Here is an 18,407-nt window from a genome sequence, read left to right as displayed (position 1 = left end):
AGTGCGAGGGGATTGTCGCCTTCCCAATGGATCGATCAAGCCAGGCTGAGCAGGGTGGGGGTCCTGTCTGCGGATCCTTAGGGGGGTTGCAATAGATAAATCATTCTCTGCAGTTATTACCTTTTGTACCACCACCCCCTCCCTTTAGAATGTAAGTTCTATGAGCCGGGCCCGCCTGTACCTTTTGTATTGTACTGTAATTGTGTTGTCCCCCCCCCCCTATACATTGTAAAGCGCTGCGTAAACTGTTGGCACTATATAAATCGTTATTAATAATAATAATAATAAGAAGAAGAAGTGAACTTGTTTCCGTATGTAACCCGTTTCCAGAGTCTACGAGCTCGTTCTTTTTTCCGGGTTCCTCACCCTATGGAATCGTTGTATTTGTCTTTGGAACCTCTTGGAGTGAAGGTGGGGCGAGGCCGGCAGAGGTCTCTGCGGTTCAGGCGGAGGTCAGGGCAGGATGAGGCGATGGCTCTGCCAATCGCGGAGCAGACAAGCACCCTCGCCCGAGACGCGGCCGCGCACACGCTCCACTCATTTCCTGAAGACAATGCGATGCCTTGGGAGCTCTGGCATCCTAATTAGATTAACTGCTACTGTCGGAGCCGTTAAATCGCTCGTACCGAAGAAAGCAAATTGCAGATTGTACATATCAGTGTACAATCAAACAGAAAACAGGTGTTTGCTAATTAAAATGGAGATTTTAATGAATGACCTCAGCGGTTTTGGTGAATAAATACCATTCCAGCATCTGCCGCGTATTTCTCGTCCAAATTTGCTTTCATCTTGTTTGAAAGGAACAAAGACGGGGAAAATAATACAATTACGAGAGCTCTGCGGTGGGTGAGAAGCAGCCATCACAAGTGATTTAGGGGAACGCTCTTCATCTTTTTAACGCACTGACATAATTACTGCACAGGCTAAGCCCATTACTCAATTTCATTGGGTACTTTAAAGGCCAATCGAATGTGCAGTTAATGGAGGCTGGCATCTCCCCAAGGAAGGCGCCTGCCAGTCATAATTGTGCCTTTCTACAAAGTCCTCCCCTGACGTCCCCGGCGCGCCCCGGTGGGACAATATTACCGCAGATTCTCCAAATAAAAATCATCTGATGATCTGTCGAGCGGCTCCACAAATCTTCTTCTCCGGGGCGCTTTATAAAGGAAATCTTTATGTACTCCTCGTGCGGAGTTGTTTCGGTTTTTATCAGATCGTTTTTTGATGAGATTTTCCTAATTCTTGCTTTTTCTGGATTTGCTATATTTGCCGGCCGTGTACAACATGACATCACATGACATCACATGACATCACATGACATCACATGACATCGCCCAACAGGCCCTTCTCCTCTTAGCCCTTGCACACACGGTCGGAGAATCCATCAGAATGTGTCCGATCGGACCGTGTTGTCGGATAACCCGACTGTGTGTGGTCTGCATCGGACTGATTCCGTCGGAGTATCCGACGGACCAAGTTTTCATGGCGTAATTGATGACGTCATTTAGGCGGCAGTTTTAAAACAGAGAACAGCTTGCAGAGCCTCTGGGATGCTTGTAAAGCCTGCAGTGCCATTCCTGAGTCCTGATTACTTCAGCAATAGGTATGTGTCCATGGGGAAAAGGACATACTATCTGTTTTTTTCCTAGCTGTTCTCTGTGTTTAATTGGGGCTATTTTATTCCAGCCCTGATGGATCCTTTCAGAATTTTGGATTCCTCACCGCCTGCTAGTGGCCAGCCCTCTCGTAGCAGGTATGTTGCTCCTGGGTTTACCTGCCGGGGGGGGGGGGACAGTGGAACATTAGTGTATGTTCCGCTAACACAGTTGGTTTTTTCCTTTTTAGCCCTTCTAGGTCTACCAAACAACGCCGGAGTTCTCACCGAGGAAGTGATTCGTCTAAGTCCCACCGCCGGCATTCCTCTTCCAGATCCAGACGTCATGATTCTCCTGCGAGAACTAGTCTCCGTAGCCGGGAACCTTCCCGCCCTTCCACGGCTTGCTCCAGTCACGCAGCTGAAGGTTTATGTTGGGGGTGCAGGACGCAGGTTCCTGCTGACAAGTCCCTTTGTGATGCCTGCTATGTCAAGGCAACGGGCAAAAGGAGTGACTCTGACCAACAACTGAAGTCTCTGGTTGAGAAGTTAGTCAAGGACAGTTTAAAGAAATTTGAAGCCCCTCATTTGTCTCCCATAGAGTCTCCAAGGTCTCCGGGGAGGGATGCTCAGGCCCAGGACACATGGGATTCCTCTTGGCCTAGCCATCAGTCTGCTGTCCTCTCAGATAGTGAATCTGATTCTGGTTTTGACTTTTCCTTGCTCCCTCCTTTGGTCGAAGCCATCAAGGAAACGCTGAACTGGGAAGAGCCGGTGGTGGCTCCGGCAAAACAAAGAAAGTTTTTTAAACAACTTAAGAAGGAGCGTATTAGCTTTCCTTTCCTCTCAGAGTTGGGAGAAGTGATCTCGGATGAGTGGAGCAAAGTAGAGAAAAATAATTCTCTTCTATCCAAGATTCAGAGGCTTTACCCTTTCAAGGAGGAAGAAGTTAAACATTTGGAGTCTTCCCCTCTGGTGGACGCAGCAGTAATGAGACTGGTCAGACACGTGACCCTTCCTCTTGAGGACACAGTCTCTTTCAAGGACGCTCTGGATAGGAGAATTGATTCTGACCTGAAGAGGATCTACCTAACGGCTGGCATGGCCTGTAAACCAGCTCTGGCCTTAGCGGCTCTATCGAGAGCAATGAAAGTTTGGTCTGATGGTGTTGACGAGACACTTAGAAACGTCTCAGAAGATCTTGTCAAGGGTTCTCCCATTCAAGAACTAAGGCTGGCTTCGGCTTTCTTGGGGGAGGCCTCGATTGATATCATCCGACTGGTGGCTCGAGTTATGCTCTCCTCTGTAACTTCCAAGCGTGCCCTGTGGCTCCGTCCTTGGCTAGCCGATCCCGCTTCTAAGCAGGTTTGGTGCCGTATTCCCTTTGATGGTTCTTCCCTTTTCGGCAATAAGCTGGATAGTGCTATAACTCGGGCCACTGGGGGTAAGTCGGGGTTTCTTCCCCAGGATAGGCGCCTGCAGAGTCAAAGGAGATCGTTTCCGAGAAAGCAGGGTCAAGACCGTGCCAGGGAGGCACGCAGCTACAGGCCTGGAAGGGAATTCTCCAGATCTTGGAGGTCTAGACAGACATCTCTCAAAAAATCTGCAAAGGGCAGTTTGATGGGGGAAAAGGAACCTACCAAGTCCTTTTGAGATCGGGCCCGCCCAGACGGTCCGGGTAGGAGCTCATTTGTTCCACTTTCGGCACATCTGGGCGGCCTTGATCCAGGATTTTTGGTCCATCAGGACGGTCTCTTTTGGGCACACTTGGACGTTCAGCAGTGTCCCCAGACTCAAATGTGTCCCCACATCCATTCCAAGGTCAGAAGAAAAAAGGCAAATTCTGTTAGCCTACATAAGATCTTTGTTGGATCAAGGCGCCGCTATTCCCGTTCCAAACAACCAACGTGGCATGGGAATGTATTCCCCTCTTTTCTTGGTCCAGAAGAAGAACGGTGCATGGAGACCTGTAATAGACTTGACGCATCTAAATCGCTTCATCAGAAAGGAGAAGTTCAAGATGGACACTCTGTCCATGATCCAACAGTCAGTGCAGCCACTGGACTGGCTTGTCTCAATAGATCTCAAAGATGCCTATTTCCACGTCCCGGTGGCAACAGAGTTCCAACAATTTCTTCGTTTCTCCATAGGCCAGCTTCATTTGCAGTTTACATGCCTTCCCTTCGGTCTGTCAACTTCTCCTCGTACATTCTCGAAGGTCCTGCTAGCAGTCGTGGCATTATTAAGAATCAGGAAAATCCGGATTCATCAATACCTGGACGATTTGCTTCTTCTGGCTCAGGACAAAGATTGTCTCTTGAAACACAGGGATCAGGTCATCGCAACCCTCAAGGAATTCAGGTGGCTCCTGAATTCAGAGAAAAGCCAGTTAGTTCCTGTGCAGTCTCTCGTGTTCCTTGGAGCTCTTTTCGACACGGCAAGGGGTACCATCTCTCTGCCCGAGGAGAAGGTTGCAGTAGTTCGGGACAGGATTCGCCTGGCTCTCTCTTTGTCTCAGCTCAGTGCTCTTCATTGCCTAAGGATCATAGGCACCATGGTGTCCACCATACCGATAGTGAAGTGGGCACAGTGGAGGATGCGCCCCTTTCAGATGGGCTTCCTTCGCCAATGGTCAAGAGAGAAAGTCCAGTCCATCGATATCACTCAGTCCATGAGAGGTTCCCTCCTCTGGTGGCTTCGTCGGGAGAACCTGCTGAATTGCCACTCCCTTCTTCCAATCAAATGGATCACAGTGACGTCAGATGCCAGCAACAAGGGTTGGGGGGCGCATTGTCTGACGGAAGTGGCCCAGGGCATTTGGGACTTTCCCTCTCGGGGATAGTGTCAAATGTTCTGGAATTACGTGCGGCCTTCCTAGCGTTGTTGGCATTCCCGCATCTGATAGTGGGAACATCCGTAGTCCTCAGGCTGGACAATACGACTGCGGTAGCCTACATAAGGAAACAAGGGGGTACCAGAAGTCAGTCTCTGCTGCGGGAAGTAGATCCAATCATGTGTTGGGCCCAGAAGAATCTGGCCAACTTAACGGCAGCCTATGTGCCTGGAGTTCTCAACGTCCAAGCGGACTTTCTCTCACGAGTCCACTTGGACAACAATGAGTGGGCCCTTCACGAAGATCTCTTTCAGTGGGTTCTAACCCTGGAGATTTCTCCAGAAGTGGACCTCTTCGCCTCACGTTACAACAGGAAGCTAACAAAGTTCTATTTGAGGTTCAAGGATCCGCAAGCCTACGGGATAGATGCCCTAACAGAGCAGTGGTGGTTCCACAAGGCATACGCCTTCCCTCCAATTCCGATTGTCTTTCAGTTTCTGAGGAGACTCAGGTGGGAAGAAGTAGAGGTATTAGCAATAATTCCGCATTGGCCCAACAGGCCCTGGTTTCCTCTCCTATCTTTCCTCAGTTTCCAGGACCCGGCTCCTCTCCCATCCAGACGGGATCTGCTCTCACAAGGCTCGATTCTTCATCCATGTCCGGCTCACCTGCAGTTGAGGGCCTGGTTCTTGAGAGGGGAAGGCTGGAAGCACTAGGGTGTCCTATGGAGGCCATTCCTACTCTCTTAAGTGCAAGGAGACGAAGTACTAATAAAGTATATGAACGGATCTGGGCTAAGATTGTATCCTATATGTCCTCCAGAGCTAATTCCTATGCATCTCCTGCAGTTCAAGACGTCTTGGGTTTTCTGCAATTGGGCTTGGACCTTCCCTTGTCAGTTAGTTCCCTTTGAGTTCAAATTTCTGCTATCTCCGCATTTACAGGGGTTTCGTGGGTCAAGCATGCCCTTATCCAACAGTTCTTCAAAGGCGCAGTGAGACTGAGACCCCAGAGGAAACCCAGGTTCCCTAAATGGGACCTACCACTAGTTCTGGACTTTGTTTCTCATTTTAATAAGTCTCTTTCCATCAGAGAACTCACCTTGAAAAATGCCTTTCTGGTGGCGGTCACCTCGGCAAAGAGGGTATCAGAGATCCAGGTTCTAGGAGTTAAAGAACCCTTTCTAACATTTTTCCCGACAGAGTGGTCCTAGTTTCAATGTTGGGGTCAAACCCTAAGGTCACCTCGGTTTTTCACGAGAATCAGGAAATCTTTATGCCCACATTCAGGTCCTCGGGTTCCTCGGAGGTTCATGCGCTTGATGTTGGTCGCTCATTAAAGCTATACTTGGAAGCTACAGCTCCATTCCGTCAGTCGGATTTCCTGATTGTTCTGTTCTGTGGGAAGAACAAGGGCTCCAGGGCATCAGTCAGATCAATTGCGGCATGGATAGTTCAAGCAATCCAGTGGGCATACAGAGAAAAGGGCTTGGCTTCTCCTCAGGCGGTAACGGCGCATTCAACCAGAAGTCTTTCTACCTCGTGGGCGGCCTCTTGCCATGTGGCTCCTGACGTTATATGCAGGGCGGCTTCGTGGTCTTCAATACACACCTTTATGTCTCATTATTGTGTTGACCCGGCGACTCTATCCTCAGTTGACTTTGGTGTTAAAGTTTTGTCGGTTGACGGGTGTCAAATAAATCTTTGTTTATTCAGCATTTTGCCCACCCGGGTGTGTTTTGGCGAGTTATTTCCCACACGTTGGCTGCCATGGAGTCTGTCAGGAAAATGGAAAATTACGGTAAGTATTTTGACATAAATTTTCAGTTTTTTTGTTTTTGTTTGCAGCAGTGTGCATGGACACATTGGCTAACATGGAGGGGAGTTTCCGGGCAGAAAAATAATAATTATAATATAATATAAAAAATAAGAGCTCAAAAAAGCTCAAAAGCTTGTAGGAACCGCTTCTGTGAGCTCCTTGTGTGCTTGAGAAGGAGAAGGAGACCCCAAACGGGTTGACTTTTAAGTTAGTCCATAGTTGCAGTCCCCCAAACACATTGTCCCAAACAGAGCATTACTAACCCAGCCAACCTCTGCCTCTCCCGTAGAACATAGCCACTGCTGGGGAGTGGACTGTGTCCTTTCAGCCGCTGGAGAGAAGACAGGGTGGCTGGGCTCACTCAGTCATGCTGTTGGGGATCTGGGCCGACAGCCCAGCATCACTGGGGTTTACAGGTGGAGACTGAAGTCCCATCCACTTTTACTATATGAAAATCCTCCAGTGTTTGCAGAGCAAGGCTGACATTCTCCTGTCCCAATGCCAGACCTTTATTTCAGGGTTGTGTCAGTGGAAACCAAAGTCCCATCCCCTGCCATAGGAATTCCATCTTCCGTTAGTTGAGGGCATAGGCCAGCAGCACTCTGCCCTGATGCTAGCTCTTCTGCTGGGTTGCTGTCAGCGGAGGCCACTGTCCTATCCCCTGATATCAGCTCAAGCTGCAGTTGTGAGGTGCCAATTGCATTCTCTCCCTGGAGCTCCTGCGGAGTTGATTGTTGTGGGCAGAGGCCAGCAGTGCCATGCTCTGAAGCCAGCTCTTCTGCGGGAAGCTCACCTGGTTGTTCGTCCTCAGCAGAAAAGTCTATTAAATCCCCAGTCTCTGGAACTGGGGATGGAGGTTCACCATCTCCTGTCCATAGAACCCAGAAGATGTTATCGATGCTGGGCAGAGGTTAGCAGAGCTCTGCCCTGTTGTCAGCACTTTAGCTTTGGGGACGCCATCTCCGGAGTCTCTGCTGCCAATTCTGGGGCATGCTGCTGAACGTGTTCTAGCAGTTTCCTGTTTGCCCTTTCCAGATGCTGTTTTTTCCTTAGCAAATAGTCCAGATCAGGTTTAAGCTCTGAGACCCCTGTGAGACCGAGCATAACCTCTCTGTTTTCTTGCAGGTCCTCAAGGGTAGGTTCCCCTTCATCGCCAAACACAAAACCATCTGTAAGGCTCTCCTACAGCAATCCAGGGCCTCCAAAGTCATATCCCTCTGGAGAGCATTCTGTTGTCTCCCGTAAATAGTCCTGACATATAATCACACACATGGGTTGGACTTGATGGACTTGTGTCTTTTTTCAACCTCACCTACTATGTAACTTTATATCTCCGCTGGGATGACCGAAGTCTGCTATCCCGACCTTGGATCCTGGTGGTGGTTTGGACTTGTTAACAGCCAGGAAGCACAATCCTACCGCTGCCACCAATGTGACGGACCCCCGTACTCAAGAAGAGTATGTCCACCATATATGCGTCCTTTGCCCGGTACCAGCACGATCCAAGGTCCCTTAGCCCAACTAGTCACTTGTCGAGGCATCAGTGTAGGGTGAAAAACATAAGATTGTTTATTCAAACACAGGTACAAAGAGATATACACTCAGGGGAAGATCCCCCTTCTTTGCATAATGATATAGGTGAACTACATTCAGTAACAAGAGACACATAGGTGTATTCAAACTTCTCATTAGTAGACAGTCTTATCAGCAGAGAGGGCTTTTGGAGGAATCCCCCCCTCCCTCCACCCTGCCCCAGGTCTACATGCTATAAACACATGTACATCCCATAATAGGTTGCTCCCAAGGCAGACAGAAACAATAGAACAATGGGATACAGCCACACCTCAAATGATTTAGTAAAAAGTCTACAACAGTTTATGAGAACAAGCTCATACAATATTCCAGCAGTCGGAAAGATGGAACTCTCTTCTCTTTATATATTTCTTGTGAGGTATTGTTCAGAAATATTACTGTCCCAAGTGAAAGAACCCCTTTATTCTTTCAACACAAACCACACATATAGAACCCCGGCTAACAGGAGCAACACGAAATGCTAAGTCCAGTGCGGTTGCATGGTGAGCCAGGTTAGGACAGACCCGACTGGGGTTCTCGGTCACCCTGTGCCCCCGATAGACACAGGGTAACTTACACACAGGAGGGGCTGGGGAAGCTGGACAAGGAGTTTCCAGAGCTCTCTAAAGGTAAGCTGTGTTCCACGAGCCCACCCCTCCCCCCCCCCTGCCCAAAGTGACTCCCGTCACAGCAGGTGTCGCCCTCAGATCTGTTGAAGGATTCCAGACTCCAGTAATCCCTTGTGCTTCTCTTTGTGTCATCACACTAATTTCCAAGTCTTGTTAGCGGTATTTCTGATATTACAGGATAGGGATTAGCCATGTGGTGTCACTTACTGCATTATACTTTCCCTTTGAAGCCAATTACCCATGTTGCAGTTGGCTGCATACATTACATATACAAACTGCTACATGCATCTCATAAATAAACATCAAGCAGCAGAAAAAAAAAAAAAAAAGCCGTTACCTTTGATCTGCCTGGTGAAGATATCTGGGAAATCTCTGGTGTTACCTTGATGCATTTAATAAACTCCCTTTACACAGCGTGCGTGTATCTATCCTCCGAACTGTTGTATGTACAGCAGCTGGTAATAATCAGCCTGCGTCTGCGGAGAGGAGAACCGCCATGTAAAGTACAGAAGTATGCAGAGGTACAATTTATGGGGCAATAATTACATTTTTTATAGATGGCAGGAAAAGTTCCAATGCAGAAGATGCATCAGCTCGGCTTGCCAAGTGGATTGTATTGCTCATAAAGCAGGACAGAGAGGTGATCTGCGAGAACAATTATCACTTAACAATGTGCGCGATCTCCAGGCAGTCTTCATTATCAACCTGGAATTTCAAAGCGGTGAGCTGCTACCTGCAGGGCACTTATGGAAGGACGCAACGCCGGCCACGGCTAGAAACAGAGACTGATATACCGAGAAAGAAAAAATCCACAATTTAACATGTCTGTCGGGGGGTGCTAAGGAGAAATAACAGCAATTTGTAGCATTTTCTCTGTGTTGCTCCTGATAACAAGGTATCATTATCACCTGCTATTAAAATATGCAGGACTGTGAAGAAAGTGAAGTCCCAGATTCTATCAGATTTTAAAAGGCATCTGCGGGCTTTTTTTTTTTTTTTTACCTGTGTGTCACCAAGGGGGGTTGTCGTGTATGGGTGAGGTGGTGGACCCTCCATGTAATCGGAAAGCGCCCCCACACAGACTACGGCTGCCCTATTACATAGTTGCCAACATTCTCAAAGAATTTTTAGCAACAGAAATTTGCCCTGGGACTTTGAGGGAGGTGAGCACAGCTTAGCCAATAAACATGACAGAGCTAAATACAATCAGAAATGTATTCAAGAAGATGGATACATACATAATGTCATCAATGAGCCTCCCCTCCCCAACTCCATCAATGAGCCTCCCCTCCCCACTTCCATCAATGAGCCTTCCCTTCCCACCTCCATCAATGAGCCTTCCCTCCCTACCTCTATCAATGAGCCTTCCCTCCCTACCTCTATCAATGAGCCTTCCCTCCCTACCTCTATCAATAAGCCTTCCCCCCCACCACCATCCATGAGCCTTCCCTCCCCACCTCCATCAATTAGCCTTCTTTCCTCACCTCCATCAATGAGCCTCCCCTCCCCACTTCCATCAATGAGCCTTCCCTTCCCACCTCCATCAATGAGCCTTCCCTCCCTACCTCTATCAATGAGCCTTCCCTCCCTACCTCTATCAATGAGCCTTCCCTCCCTACCTCTATCAATGAGTCTTCCCTCCCCACCTCCATCAATGAGCCTTCCCCCCACCACCATCCATGAGCCTTCCCTCCCCACCTCCATCAATTAGCCTTCTTTCCTCACCTCCATCAATGAGCCTTCCCTCCCCACCTCCATCAATGAGCCTTCCCTCCCCCACCTCCATCAATGAGTCTTCCCTCCCCACCTCCATCAGTGAGCCTTCCCTCCCCACCTCCATCAATGAGCCTCCCCTCCCCACCTCCATCAATGAGCCTTCCCTCCCCACCTCCATCAATGAGTCTTCCCTCCCCACCTCCATCAATGAGTCCCCCCCCCACCTCCATCAAATGAGCCCTCCCTCCCCACCTCCATCAATGAGTCTTCCCTCCCCACCTCCATCAATGAGCCTTCCCCCCACCTCCATCAATGAGCCTTCTCTCCCCACCTCCATCCATGAGTTTTCCTTCCCCACCACCATCAATGAGCCATCCCTTCCCACCTCCATCAATGAGCTTTCCCTCCCCACCTAGTCAATGGGCCTTCCCTTCCCACCTCCATCAATGAGCTTTCCCTCCCCACCTAGTCAATGGGCCCCTCTACCACCATCAATGAACCTTCCCTCCCCATCTCCATCAATAAGCCTTGACCATCCATGACCCTGTCACTGGTTGTCCTGTTCTTCCTTGGACCACTTTTGGTCAGTCCCGATCACTGCAGACCGTGAACATCCCACAAGAGCTGCAGTTTTGGAGTTGCTCTGACCCAGTGCCCTAGACATTACAATTTGGTCCTCGTCAGGGTCCCTCAAATCCTTACACTTGTCCTTTTTTCTGCTTTCAACAGAACAACTTCAGGGACAACATGTTCACTTGCTGCCTAATATATCCCACCCACTTTCAGATGTCATTGTAACCAGAGAATCAATGTTATTCACTTTACCTGCCGGTGGTCAGAATGTTATGGCTAATCGGTGTATATGGGGGGGGGGGGGTGTATATACATTGTGTACAGTGAGTGGTCAGAATGTTCTGGACGATCGGTGCATATTACTGTGCAAAAGTTTTAGGCATTTTTAGCAGTCCACTTAAATGTGTCTTAGACCAACCTTTCTTACCAGGATTCTGTGGAACAATAGTCCTCCTTCAGAGGTTGGTAGAGGTTCCCTGAGTAGTGAGCATTGGTAGGTTGGTCTCTCACTTGTACCTGTAAAGCTCCAGCACCAACATCACCTGACATATCTAGCAGTTGTAGTCCAGGGGAGCAACTAGTTAGCAGTAATGATGTGCAGTAACCCATAGAAACCAATCAGTTAGCAGTAATGATGTGCAGTAACCTCTAGCAAGCAATCAGTGAGTGGTAATAATGTGCAGTCATTTCTAGCAACCAATCAATTTGCAGTCATGATATGCAGTATCCTCCAACAACCAATCAGTGAGTGGTAATAATGTGCAGTAATCTCTAGCAACCAGTGGGCGAGCGGTAATGATGTGCTCAATAAAATGCTACACCCAGGGGCCAATCAATGTTAGAGACAGGCCTGGGAGCATCTCCTCTTGGGTAATCACTGCCACCCCGGATCTCTTCAGCTGTCTATAGGGGACCATCCTTCCCATTTACCTATAAAACAACAGCTTCTTCTTCTCATGGACCCTCTGCGTAAAGGGGAGCTATACCAACCATCAAAGTAATGGACATTCATAACGAAGATCCGCAGTGTAAAAAGCCTTGTCAATTTCCGTTTGCAATGACCTCCAGTGTATTTTATATTTATTACTGGAAATAATTTTGTTGCATAGACCTGGAGGGTATTGAAAAATGATGTAAACAAAAAAAGAAAATGGTGTCCCCGGAGTGGGGCTTTTTACCAGCAGAGTTTAACCTGTACAGTATAAATAACATTGACATGTAGAAAGTAGACTAATATTGTAAATGTTTATTAATAAAAAAGAGGATAAAATAAGTGACGCAGTGGTCAAAGACTGGGCTCCACTAGATAGGTAAAAGTGTATGGTATTACATGTAAAAACAGAAATACACATATACATATAATTGTGATGCTTGAAGCATAGTATCAATACAATAAGAGATATATGCGTATAGATAGTAAAAGCCCTTTACGCGTTTCGACCCTCCCAGGGGTCTTCTTCAGAAGGTTACTATCTATTATGAAAAAAAGAAAAAAGAAAAAAGAAAAAAAAAAGAAAGAAGAAAGAAAAAAAGAAAAAAAAAAAGAAAAAAGAAAGAAAAAAGAAGAAAGAAGAAGAAAAAAAAAAAGAAAAAGAAAAGAAAGAAGATTGAAAAATGATGTGTCAGATACGTCAGGCTTGCCACATTCTTATTCTTTTTTTATTTATTCTTTATTTAGAAAGAGATGCATCTGTATACAAGTACATCATGTAATAAGTATACAGGATTGCAATGCATTCAGAAGGACTAGTCTTATAGTTCAACAGACTAAGAAATGATAATGCAGTTGTTCCATGAGTCAGACTTTATACATTGACTACCAGGCATTGTATAGAAGTTCATGGCAACGAATCCTCAACTTAACTCCACCTGACATGTGGATGAACTCTGAAACATTTTCAGTTATAGAAGGGAAGGTTGATTTAGGGCGGTAGAAGGATGGTGCTAGGTAGGGTATGGAGGCTAGAAGGATGGTGCTGGGTAGAGTATGGGGGAATAGAAGGGTGGTGCTTGGTAGGGAATGGAGGAATTGAAGGATGGTGCCGGTTAGGGTATGGGGGGTAGAAAGATGGTGATGGGTAGAGTATGGGGGATAGAATGATGGAATAGAGGGGTGGTACTATTTATGGTATAGGGGATAGAAGGATGGCTCTGGGTAGGGTATGGGGGGATAGAAGGATGGTGCTGGGTAGGGTATGGGAGATAGAAGGATAGTGCTGGGTAGGGTATGGGTGATAGAAGGATGGTGCTGGTTAGGGTATGGAGGATGGTGCTGGGTAGGGTATGGGGGAATAGAAGGGTGGTGCTGGGTAGGGTATGGGGAATAGAAGGGTGGTGCTGGGTAGGGAATGGGGGAATAGAAGTGTGGTGCTTGGTAGGGAATGGGGGAATTGAAGGATGTTCTGGTTAGGGTATTGGGGGATAGAAAGATGGTGCTGGGTAAAATATGGGGGGATAGAAGAATGGTGCTGGGTATGGTATGGTGGGATAGAGAGGTGGTACTATGTATGGTATAGGGGATAGAAGGATGGCTCTGGGTAGGGTATGGGGGGTAGAAGGATGGTACTGGGTCGAGTATGGGGGATAGAAGGATGGTGCTGGATAGGGTATGGGGGATAGAAGGATAGTGCTGGGTAGGGTATGGGGGATAGAAGGATAGTGCTGGGTAGGGTATGGGTGATAGAAGGATGGTGCTGGTTAGGGTATGGAGGATGGTGCTGGGTATGGTATGGGGGAATAGAAGGATGGTGCTGGGTAGGGTATGGGGAATAGAAGGGTGGTGCTTGGTAGAGAATGGGTGAATTGAAGGATGTGCTGGTTAGGGTATTGGGGGATAGAAAGGTGGTGCTGGGTAAAGTATGGGGGGATAGAAGGATGGTGCTGGGTATGGTATGGTGGGATAGAGAGGTGGTACTATGTATGGTATAGGGGATAGAAGGATGGCTTTGGGTAGGGTATCGGGGGTAGAAGGATGGTACTGGGTAGAGTATGGGGGTATAGAAGGATGGTGCTGGGTAGGGTATGGGGGGAAAAGAAGAATGGTGCTGGATAGAGTTTGGAGTGATGAAAAGGTGGTACTGGGTAGTGTATGGGGATAGAAGGATGGTGCTGGGTAGTGTATGGGATAGAAGGATTGTGCTGGGTAAGGTATGGGGGGATAGAAAGATGGTGCTGGGTAAGGTATGTTGGGATAGAAGGATGGTGCTGGGTAGAGTATGGGGGAATAGAAGGGTGGTGCTTGGTAGGGAATGGAGGAATTGAAGGATGGTGCCGGTTAGGGTATGGGGGGTAGAAAGATGGTGATGGGTAGAGTATGGGGGATAGAATGATGGAATAGAGGGGTGGTACTATTTATGGTATAGGGGATAGAAGGATGGCTCTGGGTAGGGTATGGGGGGATAGAAGTATGGTGCTGGGTAGGGTATGGGAGATAGAAGGATAGTGCTGGGTAGGGTATGGGTGATAGAAGGATGGTGCTGGTTAGGGTATGGAGGATGGTGCTGGGTAGGGTATGGGGGAATAGAAGGGTGGTGCTGGGTAGGGTATGGGGAATAGAAGGGTGGTGCTGGGTAGGGAATGGGGGAATAGAAGTGTGGTGCTTGGTAGGGAATGGGGGAATTGAAGGATGTTCTGGTTAGGGTATTGGGGGTTAGAAAGATGGTGCTGGGTAAAATATGGGGGGATAGAAGAATGGTGCTGGGTATGGTATGGTGGGATAGAGAGGTGGTACTATGTATGGTATAGGGGATAGAAGGATGGCTCTGGGTAGGGTATGGGGGGTAGAAGGATGGTACTGGGTCGAGTATGGGGGATAGAAGGATGGTGCTTGATATTGTATGGGGGATAGAAGGATAGTGCTGGGTAGGGTATGGGGGATAGAAGGATAGTGCTGGGTAGGGTATGGGTGATAGAAGGATGGTGCTGGTTAGGGTATGGAGGATGGTGCTGGGTATGGTATGGGGGAATAGAAGGATGGTGCTGGGTAGGGTATGGGGAATAGAAGGGTGGTGCTTGGTAGAGAATGGGTGAATTGAAGGATGTGCTGGTTAGGGTATTGGGGGATAGAAAGGTGGTGCTGGGTAAAGTATGGGGGGATAGAAGGATGGTGCTGGGTATGGTATGGTGGGATAGAGAGGTGGTACTATGTATGGTATAGGGGATAGAAGGATGGCTTTGGGTAGGGTATCGGGGGTAGAAGGATGGTACTGGGTAGAGTATGGGGGTATAGAAGGATGGTGCTGGGTAGGGTATGGGGGGAAAAGAAGAATGGTGCTGGATAGAGTTTGGAGTGATGAAAAGGTGGTACTGGGTAGTGTATGGGGATAGAAGGATGGTGCTGGGTAGTGTATGGGATAGAAGGATTGTGCTGGGTAAGGTATGGGGGGATAGAAAGATGGTGCTGGGTAAGGTATGGGGGGATAGAAGGATGGTGCTGGGTAGTGTATGGGGAGATAGAAGGATGGTACTGGGTAAGGTATGGGGGGATAGAAGGATGGTGCTGGGTAAGGTATGGGGGGATAGAAGGATGGTGCTGGGTAGTGTATGGGGAGATAGAAGTATGGTACTGGGTAGGGTATGGGGGGATAGAAGGATGGTGCTGGGTAAGGTATGGTGGGATAGAAGGATGGTGCTGGGTAAGGTATGGGGGGATAGAAGGATGGTGCTGGGTAGTGTATGGGGAGATAGAAGTATGGTACTGGGTAGGGTATGGGGGGATAGAAGGATGGTGCTGGGTAGGGTATGGGGGGATAGAAGGATGGTACTGGGTAGTGTATGGGGATAGAAAGATTGTGCTGGGTAGGGTATGGGGGGATAAAAGGATGGTAGTGGGTAGGGTATGGGGGGGATAGAAGGATGGTGCTTGGTAGTGTATGGGGATAGAAGGATGGTGCTTGGTAGTGTATGGGGATAGAAGGATGGTGCTGGGTAGTGTATGGGGGGATAGAAGTATGGTACTGGGTAGGGTATGGGGGGATAGAAGGATGGTACTGGGTAGTGTATAGGGGGATAGAAGGATGGTAGTGGGTAGGGTATGGGGGGATAGAAGGATGGTGCTTGGAAGTGTATGGGGATAGAAGGATGGTGTTGGGTAGGGTATGGGGGATAGAAGGATGGTACTCGGTAGGGTATGGGGGGGGGGATAGAAGGATGGTGCTTGGTAGTGTATGGGTGGATAAAAGAATGGTGCTGGGTATGGTATGGGGGATTGAAGGATGGTGCTGAACGGATCTTAAGGGAAAGTGCTCTAGGGAATATTTATTGGTGTAAGGAATGAAGAGAGAAATCCAAGAAGTAGAAGGAGGGGAGCAGGGAAGGTAACCTCTAAAGAGAAGGGTGGTGGGGGTCCAGGGCCCACAGTTGCAGGTAAAGGGGGTAGGACTGGATTGAAAAGAAGGGGTAAGGAGAGGGTTAAAGGTGAAGGGAGGAAAGAACAAAGTTGAAGGGGGTTGGGAAGAAGGGACTTACAATGCAATAGCAACGTGAAGAACTACTCTGAGTGTCTGGGTGATGGTCCGGACATGAGGTCTTTGTATTCATCTGGGAAGGTATAAGTTATCCAATAGTGCCAGGTGAATCGAAATTTGAAGGAGGTTCACTTAATGGAAGGAACTGGTTCTCCATTCTGTGGATATGACTATTTCGCTGGAGCCACTGTTGGATTATGGGAGGAGATGGGCCCTTTCCTTAATAGAGAAATGAAAGAGCATATGGCATTGACCATATTTCTTGTGATGGAATGGTTGTTGGCTTTAAGTGGGCATGTATTGTGATGAAGTGGGGAGAATGCACGGTCTCTGGGTACAGGGTGGTCTGTAAAGTTTTGGGTGATAGACTGGACCTGGGTCCAGAATCCCTGTTAGCCCTTGTACACACGGTCGGAGATTCCGACAACCAAATCCGTCGGATTTTGTCCGAAACTGTTGTATACACACGGTTGGACAAAGTTGGCGGAAAATCCGACGTGATGACGTTATTTCATTACGACGGGACTACGTTCAGGCTAGTAGCCAATAGCTTTGATGTAGGAATTTGATCTGAGCATGCGTGGCACTCTGTCCGATCGGAATTCTCTACACATGATCGGAGCATTTTGTCTGAAAATTTTACCAACAAGTAAAACAGTCCGTTGTAGACCACACAGTCGGAATATCCGACAAAGCGGTCCGATCGGACACATTCCATCGGAATCTCCGACCGTGTGTACAAGGGCTAAGGCTGGGCAGGACCACAACATGTGTCCAATACAGAGGGGTAAACTGTATGTAAAAGGATTGGGTAGTGATGCAACCAGATAGAAATGCAAATAATTACGAGTCCATCAATAAGTCATTTGAGCAAAGAGCTTGGTATAGAGGGAGGACAGTCCAAGTATCAGGGCCAGCCTTGTAAGGGAAGTGAAAACAAGCTCCAAACATGTGAAAAGAGAGAGAAAAAAGGCACCTCTGAGAATTTACTGGTTACATAGGTGCATTATAAACTCACATGGTGGTTAGGGAAAATAGGCACGTATAGGATCAGTAAGACGCTGTCCCGGCTGTAAGATGTTCTCTCAGCTCTCTTAACCAAAGTCGATGTCTATCTCAGTCCGTAAGATGCTTGCCAATGGTGGGAAAATCAAAAGTGAGGCTTGGAGAGTAGCTGGACCTCAATGGTGAGGGCTGGAACGCAGCGTTGGGCATGATGGCGTCACTGGTGAAATAAATTAGAGGGGGGCTCAAGAGGTCTTCGATAAAAGGAGTTTGTAGGCAAATGGGAAAGGGTGTTGAAATGGACCAGTGGAGGTGCATTCTCACTAGAATTGCATCTTCGGGTGGTTGAATGGCGAAGCCTGCGGTAGAGACCTCAGATAACATGCGAGTTGAAGGATCTGTAAGGTGGAGAGAAATCAGGATCACCGAGCATTCCGTCTGAGGACAACCATGCTGAGTTCCTAATGAACTTCAAGCCCTGAGATTTCCTGTTATGTTGAAACTTACTAATCATGCTAATGTACCTTGGGCTGTACATAATCATTTTTAACAGGGGTTTGCCAAGCTCTGAAAATAATTTCAAGGTTTCCTGTGTTGCAAATAGGTAGAGAAAGTAATTGTATGTCTTCTGCATAAGACTGCCAATAGAAAAGAACATATGTTATAGTTTAAAAAAAAAAAAACATATTCAAAAAGTGAAGTAATATAATAAGATAATTGAAGGTCCTTAAAGAGGAAGTAAACCCTGATGGGTTTACTTCCTCTTTCATTCCCTGCAAAGGCAAAGCATAATGGACTACTGTGCATTGCATAGTAGCCCATTATGTGTCACATACCTGACACAGGAGCCAGCGATGTCACCGCTGTCCCCTGTAGTCCGGCGCATCCATCTTTTCGGTGGGGTCTCGCAGCTCCGCCGCGATGACGTCACTCCCGCGCATGCGCACGGGAGCCGACACGCGCGGCAGCTCCGTTGTTGGAAATGCCGCGCTCAGTGCGCCTGCGCGCCGCTGTCTACGTATAACTGTATAGGTTTAGGAGATATACTGTAAACTGTATAGGTTTAGGAGATATTTCTTGGACCTACAGGTGAGCCTTAATCTAGGCTTACCTGTAGGTCAAAGTGGTTTGTAAGGGTTTACAACCACTTTAAAGAAAGACACTAACACAGCAACAGACCACCTTCCAGCTAAAAATCCATA

The sequence above is a fragment of the Lithobates pipiens genome, unplaced genomic scaffold (assembly GCF_037356315.1).
Source record: "Lithobates pipiens isolate NorthernLeopardFrog02 unplaced genomic scaffold, aLitPip1_a1.2 Scaffold_162, whole genome shotgun sequence".
NCBI lineage: Eukaryota > Metazoa > Chordata > Amphibia > Anura > Ranidae > Lithobates > Lithobates pipiens.
The sequence above is the reverse complement of the archived record's forward strand: the minus strand, read 5'-3'. Positions refer to the sequence as shown.